The 17,084-nt window shown below is 42.1% G+C and overlaps 1 protein-coding gene across 3 annotated transcripts in view; it reads left to right on the top strand.

Moving 5' to 3' along the window:
* Window positions 1-17,084, top strand: part of AKAP13 (A-kinase anchoring protein 13) — a 203,070-nt gene that overhangs the window by 36,370 nt on the left and 149,616 nt on the right. For all 3 annotated transcript variants that reach the window (XM_015639124.3, XM_015639123.3, XM_033516895.1), the window contains exon 3: window positions 9,778-9,874. The gene's annotated coding sequence lies outside the window, so the exon portion shown is untranslated. The remainder of the gene's footprint in view (window positions 1-9,777; window positions 9,875-17,084) is intronic.

The raw sequence follows: 17,084 nt of genomic DNA, 5'->3' as shown, positions 1-17,084 counted from the left end.
GCTTTTGACCCTAATGTCATCTCAGAAAAGGAAAGGAACAACCTCTCACCCTCAAATAAATAAAATTCGGTAGGTAGATGTTTATCTCCTCTGGAAACACTTGAAAAACTTCGTTTTTCTCTGTTGCTGTGACCGACCCCACCTTTGCCATCCCTCCTTTATCACATGCATACCCCCTAGCCTTTCTGGAGGTTTGCATGGGGACATCTCTGTTGCTTAGGAATTAATCGGCTTCTGCTGGCTATCCTTCCTCCACCTGAAGTGCTCAGGTGATCTCTTCCTTTTGCGTCACCCCAAAGAATTTAGATGTCAGAAAGAGCTTCACCCTGAGGAATTTAGAGCTCTTCCCTGGGGAAACCCCAGGTTTCTGAGCTGGCTCCCCTCCAAGCACACAGGGATGCCTGAGGAAGGCAGGTGTGGGGCTTTCCTTGGGATGTCCCAGTGCTCAGGCCCCTTCTCCCACGTGGGGGAACCTGCTCCAGCACAAAACTGATGTGTCAAAAGGAACATGGGTGTCAACCTGGCTGAGCCTTGGTCCAGCAAGCAGCAGATGTGTGGCTCAGGAGTGAACAAAACCTCTTGGTGGCAACTGCTTGGGGCAGGCATAAAGCAGTTATTGAAACCTTACTAGAGATGAAATCCCTCGCTGGGGAAGGCTTGGTAGCGATCTGTAGAAGAGCACTTCTAAAGTTGAGCTGTGTCTTTCCAGCACTGGTCAGTGTCAGGTTTCCCTGGATGATCCAAGAGCTGTGAGATCTGTTCCCTTTTCAGAAGGCTGTTTGAGATTTTCTTTGAGACTGGGACTCTCAGTGAAGGTTTTTTTCACCTGTGGCACCAATCACTTCTTGGGATGTCATGAGTTGTCTGTGATCTCTAGCAACCTCTAGTGCTAAATGCCTGTGCTGTAGGCTTGCACTCCTTGCATTTTTGTTTTGGTAGGGGTAAGAATGATTATTTGAAACTGCTAGGAAGAAAATTGAATGGATCAGGGAACGTGTGGTCAATTTTTCAGAATACTTTTCTTCATCTAAACCCCTTCTTTGTTTAGATTTCTGAGTGGACATTAAATTCTGCTGTCTTTATTTTCTGTTTGTGGAAATGCCAGAACTTATTCAATTATATAAAGCATATAATTTCTTATTATTTGTGCATAGAACACACAAAAATTAAATTGGCATCAGTGTGTCACTACTTCCCATGGCTTAACTCTTTCTAATCCTAAAAATGCTGTGGAAAAAGTGCATGTGCCCTCTGTTGCCATTAATGAAGTGTATGTTGGAGCATTTTTTAAATATAGATAGAAAAACATTGTTTAGAACAGGTGTCATGTTTGGAATAATGTGTAAACTTAAGTTTGCTGTTGTTAAGGGCAGAGCACCTTGAGGGGGGAAAAAAAACCCAAAAGTGAAGTTATTATCTTGAAAAAGATAGCTCAAGAATCAGCAAACAAAAAGTACAGAGAATAAAAGCATTTGATCCAAGGTAAGAATAATATTAAAGACTGTGGTATGATCCCTGTCTCAAAATGTTCTTCTTCAGAAGACAGTAACAGAAGTGTTGAGCAAACTTGTGCCTCAAGACCAGACAACTGGATCTGTGGTTTCGACACTGACCGAGGGCCAGTCAGTCTGGGCACAGGTAGGAACAGGTATCTGTTTCATGAAATGATAGTTTACAGAGCTTTTACTTTTAGGGTTATTCCTCTCTGTTTTCAAGTAGGGGATTTATTTGTTCCTTGGACTAGCAGGTAGGTTATTAAATCTGTGGTGTTAAAGCTTTTGTGTAGGGGTAAACTAGTGAGCATCTGTGTGTGGCTGGAAAAACTCCTCTGGTGCCCTCTGCAAGATGCACTTTGTGCATAGAGGTGATACTTTCTGAAATTCTTTTCTGGGTCAGATGGCAACCAAAATGTGTTACCACAAGTGGGCTGTGATCAGCTCAGTCAAAGCAGGGAGCAAAAACTTTTCTGATGCTAAAAAAAAAATTGATGAGGCTGTGCATGCTGTATCAAAAAGACTAAGTGCAATTGAAGACACCCTCCCACCTCAGAAAAACCTTTCAGGGGATTTTAATTACTTTTCATTGAGTTTTTATTTTTGTTTTGTTACCAGCTAACCCTGTTTAGTGCTCTGCTGAATGGCAAGTCCTGAAGAAGGCAGGCAATGTTGGACTGGAAGATTAGCCACAATTGCAGGAATACGGGAAAGAGGAGATAGCAGCAGTTTGAGGCTGGGCTTGCCAGAGGTGAATCACCACTTGCATAGGTGTAGATAGGTAGATAGGCACTTGAAAACCCTGTGTGCACGTGGAAATGCGGCTAGTGCCTTTGCTTGATTGCTGTGTGCGTGCCTGGGTAGTGCCCACAGTCCTGTTGACACTCAGGTGCTGTTGCACAAGTGGTCATTTGCAGGTGCACTGGGAGAAGGGTGTGTCCCAACAATCGGTTGGTTTTAACTTCTTATTTTTCCTTCACTGAGCAAAAAGCTGTACCTTCTTGGGGTAGGTGAGGAGGGGGAGGGTGTTCTGTTGGGTGAAAAACTCTTGTCATTGCTGTAACTAAAGATCCTTTGCTTCAGGGGATGGTTGTGGAATAAGTCCCTGATGTCCTGGCAGGTACGTCAGCAAAGTTGCCCAATAGCCTGGTGTACCTGTAGTAGGATTTGGTAAGTGACGGTAGGCCTCATGTAATTTGTTTTTGTTTTTCTGAGGATGCCTAGCAGCTGGCAGTGAAGTCATCACAGTGTTAGTTGGATGACTGGTTGTAACTCCTGATTAACGGGGAGGAGTGTGCTTTGTAGAGAAAATAATGAGCAGGTCTTACTGTGGCCACCTCCAGCCCATGTGTGAAACACATGTGAGGATGTGGCACCTCCAGGATTTTACTTTGCTGTATGAATGCAGAGCCAGTAGCAGGCTCAGTTAATCACAAGTTGTATTTGATGTCAGACTTTGAGACAGAGGTTATATGAGCATTTGCTGAGTTGCTTCAGGAATCTTTTTTCTAGTGACAAAAGCTTGCTTCCTCCCCTGGCGTGCACTTGGAGTCGCATGCCCAGGACTCTTTGGGCACTGGGGAAAATCTGTGCCGTGTGCTAATGCTATTTGATAATGTCCCTTGCTTTTCTACTCATAATACACTGCCTTGCTATGATCTGCTGCTCTAAAGAGGAATTTGTTGCAGGTGTCTGCATTTGTAAAGGAGGAAAAAAACAGCAGCTAAATGAAAACATTCTTTTTGTTTAGAGGGAGGGGAAAGAGAAGTTGAGCTATATGAAAGCAAATCTGCTGAAGGGTTTGCAGAGTAAAAGATGCTCTGTGGTTGCATGCTGGTTGTTTCCAGCCATCTGCCTCAATGTAGAAAATGCAGATCTGTTGCAGCTGCAAATGGCTTGTAGCAGCAGCCCTGTGCTACCTTCTGCCTTGGCAAAAGTGAGGAGGAATGGTAACACATGGAGATAAGCAGTTACCACTGTGGATATTAATAGAATTAATAGTGTATTTTACAGGTGACAGAGGAATATGAGTATGACATTTTTCTATTAAGAACAGTGACATACTAGTGGCATTTTAAAGGGTTTCTAGATAAGGCACAGCATCTCTTCTTGAGGCTTTTGTTTGAAAAAGCACGTGCAAATATTGGTAAGCATCTTCCCAGCTGATGCTATCACTCTTCCTTCCCCATTGCAGTTTTGGTCCTGTCAATTTTCTTATGAGCCCTTTAATATTGAACATATGGATTTGCTGTGGCACTTAACTGCTTTTGAAATCTAAATAATACTTCTCAATCCTGATGCTTGTAGTGTTTTTCATCTGAGCACTTTACAAAAGAAAAAAAGTGAAATAGGCCTGCTAAGCTGCAATTTGGTATTGTGTTTACTGACATGAAAGGTCAATAGATTCTAAAAGAATATTTCAAACCAAATGATTTCTCCCTTAAGCTATATAAGTACTATGAATAGAAATCAATACTATCTGGAAGTATTTGAGCTTATTTAGTAATCAAGTCCATTCAGAAATCTTGGGGTAGGAGCATTGTCTTCCATATGAACAGTTCATGCTGAGTGCTCATCAAATACCTAAATTACCTTATTTGCTGTCAGTTCATGGGTGATGTCTCTTTTAAAGCTCTGCTCATAATACTTTCTTAAACGAGGCTGCAGCTGGGAGTTAACTCACATGGCACAATGCAAAAATCACTCCAGCTGTCAACTGAACAGGTTTCACTGGAGTTATGTCATCTCTGTGCAATAGAGTGTTAATGCTGGGAGGAGCAGGCCGTACTTGTGAGATAGAAGTGGTTGCTAGGACAGGCTTCAGATAAATCTTTTGGAGTTTGAGTGTGAGTTTGGGAAAAGAGCTGACTTTGCTTTGGGCATCTCTTCTCCTGGATGTGGATGACTGCTGCTCAAAAACTGAGCCTCACCTTCTTCCTTGAGCTTCTGGTGCAAGGGAGGCATGAAGGGTGTGTTTGAGTGGATCTCACATGCTTGGGAGTCAGATGATGGCTCTGGGAAAATGTGATGTGCACTATGCAAGTCTGCAGCCTAAACGCTGAATTGTTTGAGCTGTTGTGTAACCCACCCGTAATCTGAGTGCTGCGTTGCAGGTTTTTGTTGCATCATTAAACCTTCTCTTTCATTACTGGTTTAGCACCATTATACAGATCTCCTAATTCATATAATTAAGTTCTGGGCAGCTCCAGTGACATGTTGATTCGAGCACTGAAGTGACTTAATGTCACGGTTGCGTGGCGGGTGCTTGGCAGAGCTGGGCAGAGCGGGCGGGGATGGAGACGGCTTTTGAAGAAACAGGGAAACACACCACTGCTGCAAGGGTGGAGAGATGATACCATCCAGATTACAAACTGTGCTGGCAGCCATCTCTAAAGCCTTGGGCCAGTTGTGTCATTTTCTGTCCCTCTGTGTCTCTTCTCAGCATTTCTTTGTGTAACATCATGGCAGAGGGATTCTTGCTACATCCATTGGGCTCATCATAGTGGGACCTTGGGCTTGGCAGGAGCTGCAGTGGGAGAAAAGAATATAGATTTGTTCTTTATATTTTATACCAAGATACCTCCTTAACATGTAGGAGAAAGCCTTGTATTGCTGTGTCAGTGCATGGTATATGCTGGTGTTTGGTTTCAGCATGTACATCCTGGTCACAAATAAATTAAAGATTTATTTCTTTATTTTATTATTTTTGTAAGCTGTGTGGAAATGAAGAAGAAAATCAGTTTTGTACATGAGGAAAGTCATATTAAACAAGTGAATTGTGTAGGCTTCACAGCTGGAGCAGGAATGCCTTGTACTGACAGTAAGTCTGATTTCCTTCTGTGGTGAGGAAGCTCAGTTACCTTATTTAGCTCAATTTTATATACAGGAACTGAAAAACAGGCCACATTGACTGGGACAATTTAGAACAATGAAAGCATGGGGATAATTTCATAACCTTGATGTCATGGCCTTGCTTTGAGCAGGGTGATGGACCAGACAAGCCTTCCAACAGAAATTTTCACATGAATGTTGTTTCCAACAGCCCTGCCTTCTCTCAGGGTCCATATCCTACTCTAGGAGTGACATGTCATCTTCCCAGGAAATGTCTGGCATGTGCTGTCACAACCTGCACCCAGTACTTCAAAGAAAATAGGCCCATTTTGTTACGTAGGGAGCTGTGGTCAAGTGGCATTTTCCTATGCCTTTGAGGCATATTGTGTTGGTAGCTGTTGATGATGGCCATGCTGAAGTAGTTCTTGCCTTCACTATTTGTGCTTCTTCTGTTTCCTGGTCTTATGAAGAGGTTTGTTTTGGGTTTTGCCCCGTTCTAGCAAGAGGCACAACTCATTGAGACTGTCACCTGAATATCGTGGTAGAGGAGAGAGGAGGGAGAAGAACCTATTGGAGAATTAAAAGAATTTTTTTAAAAATATGGTTTTAGAAGTGTCTGAGGGCTTGTGAAACAAGGTGTCAAAGGCTTTCCTAAAGTCTAGGCAGACAACTTCTGCACCCTTTCCTTCATCTACTAAACGGGTCACCTTGTCATAGGAGGAGATCAGGTTAGTCAAGCAGGACATGCCTTTCCTAAACCCATGCTGGCTGGGTGTGATCCTCTGGTTGTCCAAGGAGTGTGTCCAGATTCCCTTCCCTAAGGAATTAGGAAATACAGTTCTGACCATCAGCCAAACTTCTGGAAAGGTCTTGTGAGCCTGTCTCTCCTGGGAGATGCAGTAGAAACAGGAAAAGGATGTCCTGTAATGAGAATATCATGATATGCAACTATAGGCTGTGTATTGAGAGCAGCAGTTGTACACCCAGTAATTTGGGAGATGAGGAGGAGAAGCAATATTTTCCTTGACAGCATTTGATATGAAATTGTGAGGAGGTTTTATAGCTGACAACAGCCAAAACTCAGAAGAACCCCAGAGGTTTGTTTGGGTGCTGAGGACTGATTTTGCCTGGGTGCCTTGTCTATGAAAAGGTTTCAGCTGTATCAAATAATCCCAAATAATCAGCCATCCATCCCCATGAACATTAGTGCCCTCATCTTGGTGCTGCTTTTTGAATTTGTTGAAAGCTTTGCAATGGCAATTACAACCAGATGGTGGGAACTCATTTGACATGTCAAAATGCTCAGATGGCAGAGCAACAAAACATGGAACACTTCTCAGAAAAATAAAATAGGTTTGGGTTCAGGGAAAAAAGAGCAAACTCGAGGAGTGTTTTCCTCGGTGCAGGGCCCTGGGGGAGTGTTTGGGAAGGGTGGGAGTTTGTTGGAGAAGAATCAGCAAAGTAACTGGAAACCCTGTGGTCCATGTGTTGTGACTCTATCAGGCACGTTTGAGACTCCCAACTGATTCCTCTCAAACAGATTATCAACTCAGAATTTCTTTTCTATCTGTGTTCACTGCCTTTCAGTTAATTTAGAAATGTAACAAGAGCATCTTTTGTTGCTTTACTCCTCTGCCTCTTAAGGATGTATCAGATGCAGGTCACCTCTAAGCTATTGGGTTTTTTTGCTAAAATGACTCCTCTCTTACAGCAATTGCATATATAATCCACAGGGCCACATAATGTCTTCTTAAAATTGTAAATACCTGTAACACTGTCCTTAAATTTTCTTTTCTTCTCTCTTCATAAAGAGAGAGAATTCATCAGTGGCCTGGGCAATTTCTGCTTTAGTTGTCTCACTATGGAAGGAGCAAGACCATAAACAGTCTGCTATCAAATAGTGTCCCAACAAAAGAGATGGGGTTTCCCCCCTATTTTTATTAAACTCAAGCAAAATAGGTTGTTTAAAGGCAGGTGTCAAAAGGACTCTGCTTTACATTCCCATTTACTTTAGTGAGCACTGTGGGATATCATGACAATAGGGCCTTTTAAGCAGTAATTATCCGGAGTTACATGTTGTTTGGAATATTGGCAGAGCTGGGTAGAAACCAAATTGCTTTTTATAAAGCTACTGTATGTCATCATTTTCTTGTGATAATACTGGGTTTCATTTGTAAAGCAGTATGAGCTCACCCATGGAATATAATTTTTAAACCCATCTTTTTAAGATTCAGAAAACAGGAGCTATATCAGTGTTCATCAACACTTGGTAATGATTTCCCAGTAAAGGAGGAGAAAGAGAAGAAATCCCCATGAGGAAATCCTTCTAAAATGGGTGTGCTTAGGCATGCAGGAGTTGTCCCATAATGATTTCAAGGGAAACAGGAATCAGTTCTTTGGGGAATTGATACTTTAATGTGGACAATCTTACTGATTCTGCAGGCTCTTTACTTACAGAACTAAAATATATAAGATTTTTAATGTAGTTTGCTTCTTCTTGTAGCAATCTAAAAACTCCCACCTCCCACAGAATAAAACCAGACAAAAAACTGTAAGGAAGAATTTTATGATCTATGTTAATTTTTCATTTCTAGGCCAGTTTATTTTCTCCAGTTGCTAATACTTTCCAGGTCCTGAGCATCCAAGTGAGCTTTCCACACCCTCATTCCTTAGTGGAGATGAGGAAAAACCTGCAGTGATTCACAGCATGCTCACTATCAACCCTGGCAACATTAACCATACCCACAGTCCTTGTTGGTTCAAAGGGATAGCAGCAAACCTTGCTTTCTCTGCCAAAATACATAAATAGAGTAATGAAAGCCAAGTAATCAGTGTCTCATAAACGAGTGAAACCAGTGTATTGTTGTTCTGTCTGCCTTGGAAAGAGCTGTTCCTTGGAGATCAACACAGGATGGCAAATAGTTAATCATTGCTTTATCAAACAGTAACTGTCTTCAAAACTGAGGTCCAGAAAACAACACTACAAAAATGCCAGAGGAAAGTTCCAGTCTGCTTGTTTGTGACTGTGAGGGTGGTTTTTACTGATTAATGAATCCAAAGAGTGTTTGTTCGCTCTTAACTGGCATTTAAGAGTTCAGGTAATTCCACTTTCAGCTCCAGTAGTTTGGCATAAGACTGTAATTCAGAAATATGTGACATGGCAATGAAGGAATTAATGCACAATCCTCATACTTTAAAGGTATGACTTTTTCCCTGTTTTTCCTCTTTGGCCTATATCAAAATAAACGTATTTGTAGTAAAACACAGTATCCTGTAGTGCTTTGCAAAATACTTCCTCAGCAAAATGGATAAAAGAGACTTTTAGCTGTTACTCTTAAGAAAAAACATTGTGTAAAACCAGCAGTGAGGTATTCAGGTGATGCAGTTTTTGTATAGATGAAGGAGTGAGATGTGTTGTGCGGTGCCTCACCTTCCAGTCCTGTACCCAGTTAATTCACACAGTACAATTGATTTCCCAGCCGGGAACTAGTTTTGCCATTGTTACTTCTTGTGCTTGTAATTGCACTTTGAGGTTGGCAGGTTGGCTCAGGCTGTGAGATTCCCAGATTATGGATGTTTTCCCAACAGGGAGAGTGCAGGGGCAGAGTCTGTCTCTGACAGAACAGGAGGAGGCAGCTGGTGTGTTGTGCTTGTGTTCAGTGGTGTGTGTGTGTAGCCACAACCTTTTGAGGTGTGGTAACCAAATGATGGTCTGAGATACCCTGATAACTTTAGTTTAGTTAACAAAATCTCCCACACAGCATTCAATAAACTATAGCCCAATCTTGGCTTTTTCACCTTTTGACATTTGATTCCCTTTAACTGCTCTTTCTAGGTATGCTTTGGAGATCATCTCTATGGATGAATCTACTGAGTAGATTTTGCCCCAGAGCAGGAAAGCAACCTGTGGAAAAGTGCAGGCAACCCAGAAGGGTTTGGCAGAGACGTCTTGGTAGATTTGGGCTTCATCTGCTGGTCCCCATGTGCCATCATCTACCTTTGTTCTTGTTAAAACACCTTGGTATAAAGGAGTCCATAAAGAGTTTGATGAAGTCTATCTGAGAGAGGCTGTGTTGATGGACGCAAAGGACTTAAGGCCAGCTCAGTTGTTTGGGATACAGCGATGGACAGCAGATCAGCAGCTTTGGGGATAAACCAAATAGCAGGACAGCAGCAAATACAACGCAGCAGTGAAGTTATTCTTAGGTGGTGGCAGATGCCCATGTGTGTCTATAAATAGCCCTATCCATAATGTGACCATTGTCCTGTGTGTGTTCATGGAACCACATGAGACTGCTGCAGGAAGCAACACATGGCTCCCACGTGGCTAGCAAGGGAGAGGATGGTTTCCCCCTTGGTGGAGGTGTTGCAGTGCCAGTTTGGGTGTTGGGACTGCTCTCAGCCATCCTGGCCCTTGCACCTGTTGACTCCTTCTTATTCTTCCCCTTTCCAGGAGCTGAGTGTTGTGACCTGCCCTACTTCTCCCTGCTTGGTGTGGGAACGACCTGAAGAACGTCTTGAAGCCACCTGTACTGCTTCATGCAGTTAAAGTAAGGTTAAATGTTTTGGCAGCTCTTTCAGGTATACTCCAGGATTGAGAAGAGGAGTTTGGGAGAATGGGTTTGCCCATGTCAAGCCTTTTGTAAAACAGCCTTGACAGGAGGAGGGGATGCTGATATCAAAGCAGTTAAAATGATATAAACAAATTCAACAAGTTATTTTGCCATAAAATACAATCTCTTTGTGGTAGAAGTAGGAAAGGGATATGTGGTGTTACCTCCTGTATCAAGCAGACTAAATGGTATAAAATAGCAATTAACACTTTAAACATCAGCTGTTTTCCCCTAATATTTTAAGATACAGCTTTCATGTCCCTGGGGCAGGCATATGGTTACAGCCCCAGGATTTCCACGGGAGCCGGCCGGGATCAGAGCCGAGGTGCCTCCTGGTCGGCACAGCGGCTGTCGGTCTGTCTGCCCCCGAGCAGTCGTGTTCTTCAGCCTTCTGGGTTTGCTGTTCAGCTAACACCAGCTTCTTGGTGTGGTGAACCAGATCACAGGATGGATCTGACCAAAAAGCAAGTATATGGTTATTGCAATACTGACAGGAGCTGTTTTGACTCATGGAGTTACACCCTTTCTCTCCAAAAAAGACTTGAATGGGTAAAAGCTGTTAGCCTGAAGCAAAGAAACTGCCAGAGCCTTGCCTGGAAATGGGTGCTTGCCATGTGTGAGCTCTGTCAAGGGAGAGAGGGAGGGAGGAAAACCTCAGCAAGCTGCCTCTTTTCTCCTCCTGCTGTCCCTAACCTGTTTACCTTCTGCAGTGCCTCATATTTTCCATGGTCTTGCCTACAAGACCAGCACTTCAACTAGTCTGAGTCCAAATTGTTTGGTGTTACTGAGCTGTGGCAACAGCTGGGTGGATTAATCATAAACTGTTGTTACTGGTAGAGAGACAAGTATGTATTTTAATTATTTGGGTTTTCCTTTTTTCAGTGGGGTTGAGCAGTGGAATTATAGCTATTTTCAGACCTTGAGAAAGAAATGAAGTCCTTGGCATGATTGTGAATGGAACCTGCTTTATCAGGAATGAATAAGAGGCTTGCTGAGAGCTGTCCTCCGAGTTCATCGTGTTTAAAGGAGGAATGCACGACACCAGCTGCAGAGAAGCAATCTGTGGCTTGATTTGTCATAGTATTTCTTAGCTTTCTGCTAATTTGGGGAGTGTGGTGAGTTGCAGCAAGCAGTGCTCACTGCTGAGGAAGATTCCAGAGCCTTTCTGGGCATGACCAAGGGGGATGACATTTTGTACTCAGCCGCAGCAGTGAAATCTCTGGGGAGGCCCAGCACAGGCAGCAAGTTGCTCACCTGAAGTCCTGCCTGGGAACCAGCCTGTGCCTCATGTCTGATTTCTGGGTGTGCCTCCTCTGAAGGACCTGGGAAAAAAAGAAAGGCTAATTTGGAGTTCAGGAGCAGCATTCTCATACCCTTTCCTTTTTCTACCTGCTGGTCTAGTATTTCCATAATTGTGCTTATAATGACAATCTTTTCATTTCATTCATAAAGTGGTTACTGCTTAATGAACTTCATGTTAATGAGCTCTGTAACATTTAAAATAGCTGCATAACTTGAAAAAAAGAAAAAAGCCTTCAGCAATGAAGGGACGGATTTCCACTCCCTGAGCTTAATCCTGTGTTATAACATAATTGTGGAGAGTTGCCTGGCTGGGAACAGCTGCACAGCGTGGGCTCTCGCTTCTGCAGAGCTCCTTGTCCCCAAGCTGGGGTAATAAATGATTTACTGGGGAGGCTGGGACCTTTGGGCACTTAACCCGTTCATTTCCTCAGAGACCAGCCTGAAAGGTCACTTTGTAAAGGCAGTGGAAAGAAACAGTTTTAGGTGTCTGCAAAATGTGGGGTTTTGCATATAAATGTGCTGCAGAAAGGCTCAAGTGCAGAAGGTGGGTTAGTGGAACTGGATTCAAACTGTGCTTACTTGGATTTTCATTATTTGATGCTTTAATTTATTTAAAAATGGGGCTTGAGTGAGTGTTCTCTCTTTTCTGGGCTAGGGATGTAATATTTTCTGTTGCTTGGCGTTTTACTTTCTGTGGGATATTCCCAGTGCAATAAACACTGGGAATAGAGCTCTCATTTTCCTTGCAGGGAATGCCACACCAAGTGACTCCATCCTTGCAGTTTCTGAGTGAATGATGTGCATTTTTTGGGCCTGTTGTGCCTCAGAAAGGATGTTTCAGCAAAATGAGCATGTTCTCCCACTGCCTAAAGTATATGTTTAGAGAAGAACATTTTCCCATAGTTGTGTGAGTTGAAAGGAGAGGAGCAATTATGAAGAAACAATTTGTAATTCTGCATTGTCAGATGTGGTCATGCTGTGGCACAGGGAGTGAGGTTAGCACAGGTACTCCTGTAGGAAACCTGAAGTTTCTGATGAAATTTTCCTCTTCTGCAGTGAAGTGTCAGCCAGCCTTTTCCTGAGTAGGTCTGTGGTGCCTGGGGCCACAATGGCAGCATTTGCAAAATGGAGCCTAAAGGGAAAAATGAGTCTGATGTATTCTTCAGAGAAGAAAAGCACATTAAAATGTTGGGCACTGAAGCTTCTTAGACCAAAATGCAAGTGGAAACATGTCTTGCATCTTGGTCTTTTGTTGCTATTTTTTTCCATCTCAACCTGTGGCTAGAACTCTCTGCTGTGGAGTTAAGGTTGGTGCATGCCTTTATTAAAATACTCATTGGGTAACCACCTGGTTTGGAAATACTAGGAAATATTTAATATTTGTCATCATTAAAGTGTGTGTGGTGTTTTGGGCATCATGGATTGTTTTCTGCTGCAAGCCTGTGTTTTTGGGAATGCAGTATAATGCTGTGGTGTGGGAAGCACAGTGAGGAGCAGGGCCTTACTGCTCAGCTCTAGGGCTTGGGGATGTTGTTTATATTCCTGAAACCATCATTGCTCAGCATAGTTCCTAAAACAGCACAACCTTGAGAGTCAGAGAATAGTGAAGTGGAGGTTTTAGGAGGCAGTCAAGAAGTGTAGGAATCAATAGTAGAGGCTTTGCTCTCTCCCACTGCATATGTAAGGCTGTAGGCATCTCCTTTCTGTTGATGGCTCTCCACTGTGTTTATCCTTTTATGCACTGGGGTGAAACGCTCCCCAAAGCCTGTTCTTGCCTCCTTCCATTCTTTACCTCGTCCCATATAATGCATCTCTGTTTTCAGGGATACCCAGTAACTTGCGTGATGCTTCAGTTTGATACCTGGGGATTTCCATGAAGGTCCTGGTTAAACCCCCAAAGTCAAGAATCATCCGTACAAACATGAGCTGGTTGTCACTGAGAGCTTCCCCACACTGCTAAAACATGTATTGAAACAAAAAAGTGTGTAGGAAGGTATAAACTGGATTTTGCTCACTTGAGGAGGCAGCTAGAATGTCTGCTAAGGATTTCTGGAAGTTAAATTTTGAGCCTGAGATAAAAGTCTCATGCATACATGAAACAGCTGCTCCAGAACCTGTTGGAGGACTTAATTTGAGTATAAACATATGTGTGCTTTTGCGTACATGCTGCTCTTTAATTCAAGTCGACTGTTAGGTCTTAACTTTATTAGGATGTAGCTACTTGAACTGAAGATGTGGTCTGTGATTTTTATTTTATTATAGAAGCATGATGCCTCCTTTTGAAATGTTTGGATTTTACAAATCGATATCTTAAGTACTGTTTGCCTTTTGTAATATGTTAGAGGAAAAAATTTACAAGTGAGGGCAGGGTTATATCGGATTACAAGTGAATTGCTTGACAGTGTGTGTGTACTGTAAAATGGGAAATTAATCAGCCTGTGTTGATGACCCATGGACATTTACAAAAGGCTGGTCTTTCTGTAGCACAGATAGATTCCGGAAACAGGAAAGAGGCTTATGACAAGAAGATGAGATCAGTTTGTATAATTAGAGCTGGCTAATAATCCTTTTTTACTCTCTGTTTTTCCAACTTTTACAGTATCTTTCTTAATTTGAAATTGGGCATATGAACTATAAAGAGATAGCTGATGTGGTTTGAGTTTTGTAGGTTTGTTTTTTGTATCTACTAATAGGTGAAGGGATGGAGCAGGGAAACACTTGAGAGGGATCTCTGCCTTCCCCTTCATGGGGAAAGTGCTGCTTTTGTTAACCCTCCACTGCTTCATATCTTCCCAAGATTTGGGCAGGAATTAAGTAATCCAGGTGATGATTTTTTTTGACAATTACGAGATTTAAATGGTCCAAAAGAAGAAACTTAATGTTGAGACTAAGGGTGTTTGGCTAGGTATTGCTCTCTGGAGTAAGACAGGGCTGGCAAAGCTGAGTTAGGGACTTAGCACAGTATGGATAAGGCTTAAGCTTATTTTTTTATGTGTGTGTGTATCTGCTTGCCTGTATCTTAGCTTTGTGTTACAATTCTTTATTTTGGGAAGGGTAATGGGAAAGGTTTGGGTGAATCAAGTGGTGTGAGCAGGGGGTGGGTGCCCCTGGGCAGTCCAGCTCCCAGCCCAGGAACAGTGCAGTGCCAGTTCCTGCTGCCAGGAAGCTGAGCTACATTAAGCAAAGGGAGTTAATCTATATCCAGGGCATTTTATTAAATCATCAGTCAATTAAATCAGTGACGCTCTGTTAGCTTGTGTTGCAGTGAGGCTCCAGCCCCTCTGCAATAGCTCAGCTCTACAACTCCCCCACTGCTGCTTGGTGGGCTCTTGTGTATTCAGGCCACAGAACTGTGGTTCCCAACTCAGTAAAGAAAAAATACAACATATTTTAGGCAGATTTTGCAATTATATATATATTCTTTAAATTCTTTTTTTCTAAACTTTTGTGAAGTTTCTTCTCTTTATGTAACAGAATCTCTGTCTGTCTGTCTGGTTTTCCTGAGGCTGGCTTGCTCTGTGCTTTTGGAGGAGAGTGATGGTAGAGCCAGACCAACACAAAACCTCTTTTAAACCTCCTTCTCATCCCTTGTACCCGAAAGAAACTCCTGTTTCATCTGTAGTTGAATGGCAGCATATGTTTTTGTTTGCAGACAGGACACAGCTAGGAAGCAGCATCACCTGTGGAAATGCTGTATGAAGGATGTATTTTTATTGCTAAGCAATCCAGTTAGTGAGAAAACATCATGTTCAGTGAATTACATAAATTCAGATGATTGTACACAAGTATTTGGAAGTTTTGTAGTTCTAGGCTCAGCTGTGATACTAAACACAGTGCTGCAATATGCTGGTAACTTGTTTGCTGCTGTGTGTTTGAGATGTGGTTTCTTGTTTCCCCACCTCCTCTCCTTTCCAGGGTCAGTGACTTTTGCTGGTGGTATCACTTCACTGAGTGTCTGCTAAATAAATTTGGGATAGGTTACTTCTCCTAATGCCTTCAGCCTCCCATCTCTGACCAGATATACAAAATCATGCATTATTAGAGCTACAGAGAAAGTTGTTCTGCATTTGGTATTATGGTACTTGTCTTAGGGTTTATTTTAGTCACTGCAATTGCAGCTACTCTATTTATACAAATTTCTCCATGCACATTCTTGAAGAGCTGAGCTGTGGGTTTATTTTTCCTGTCAAAGCTGTTTGTAGGTTTTGTCCTGGTTTTTTTCAGTCTCCTTTCACATGGGTTCTAAGGACAGGGCAGTAGTACACTGATTAGAAAGCCCATTCATTTTATGAATGGTGAGTTCTGGTGTTCATTCAGTGTTGAATGAAACTTGTGGAACAGAGTGTGTGAACAAACCCATGTCTTGCCTGATACCACAAGGTGAGAGTAACTTACTGCAGGTTTCAACTTTGCAGGAATATACCCAGGAAAAAGACCACACAAAAAAATATAAGTAATAAAACCAATATCAAGTCATTGTGTCTTTCCATTATGAGAGTTTTTGCCACAGGTGAAAAAGAAAAAAAAAACAACCAAAACCCCAAAACTAAACCAAGAAGAGCCATTTTTCAAATAAATGTGTTATAACAAAAAAATGAGGAGACTTATGATGGGTAATACAACACAATAAAGGTCATATACCACTCAGAAGAAAAGGGGAATATTCCAGTTTAGCAATTCCCCTGACACTAGGGGAGAACAATAAACTTATGAAAGACATTGCTATTTTAGTTCTCCTTGCATGAAATCATGGCTCCAGCAGGAATTCCTCTGTATATGGGCAGCTGGTCTCCTCTCTACTCCCCTTACCACTTCCCCATCTTTATTTATCTTGTGTAGTTTAGAGCAGCAGCTCTGTAGGGCCTGAAACCCAATCCTCTTGATATTTCCAAGTACTTCATAAATTAACATTTTGTACAACCAGAGTGTGGAGGAGTGCCCTTGAGGACACTGTACTTTGTTGAATGAGAAGTGATGTGGTTTTGGAGTCTTGGTTTTATTTTTTGTAGTGTAGCCATATAGAAGGAAGTGATGCAGCTCAGCAAGGGAGGTGAATGTGTGCTCCCAGGAAATCCTGGGATTTCTTTAAACACTTTTACAACTTCTGGGCTATTTGCCGAAAGGGTTGGGGTTGCCTATAAGGCAGGTTGCCCCAGTGTGGGTTTTTGGTGCCCCTGTTAAAAGAAATATATAAAAGAAGTTCTGTTTCTCTTGCTCTCTTAGAGATAACCAGCATCAACAGTGCTTTCCTAAATTCTATAGACTATATGTAGTTTGGCTACCTGGTGAAGTGTTGCTCCAGAGCCTTGAAATCAAAGTTTAGTCTCTTCAAACCAATGTTATGGAATGTCAATTCTGTAAAAAGTAAATTCTGTTGCATTTAAAAAAAAAAAAAGTAAATCCTCCTTTGGCTTTGATCCCAGCAATGCTGTGACACTTACAGCTGGAAAGCCATCCTGCTTTCTCTGCATTTCTGTTTATCTACTGCAATGCTTTCCATGCCATCTGTAACCATCAGATTCTTCATGTGTGTTTTGGCTGTTCTTTCTTGCTTGCAACCACAAGCTCTTTATGGCTAAGATTGGGTTAGGTTTTCTTTGGGGTTTGGTTTTTTCTCTTTGGTACAGCTGAGGGTGCATGGGTAAAGCTTTGCAAATAATGATCAATGTTTCTAAAAATCAAATGTTAAAATGATAAATGAAAAGGTCAGGTGCTGAGATTCAGATAAATTTCAGCAAAGCTTAAACTTGAAGTATATGCCTAACCGAAGTTTACTTAAAATACCTAAAAACTGAACTCAAAAAGCTTGAAAAAACTCAAGAATTTACAATTGAAATTTATTTAG

Source organism: Parus major, chromosome 10 (assembly GCF_001522545.3).
Source record: "Parus major isolate Abel chromosome 10, Parus_major1.1, whole genome shotgun sequence".
Lineage (NCBI taxonomy): Eukaryota > Metazoa > Chordata > Aves > Passeriformes > Paridae > Parus > Parus major.
Note: the sequence above shows the minus strand (reverse complement) of the source record. Positions and strands in the feature narration are given on the sequence as shown.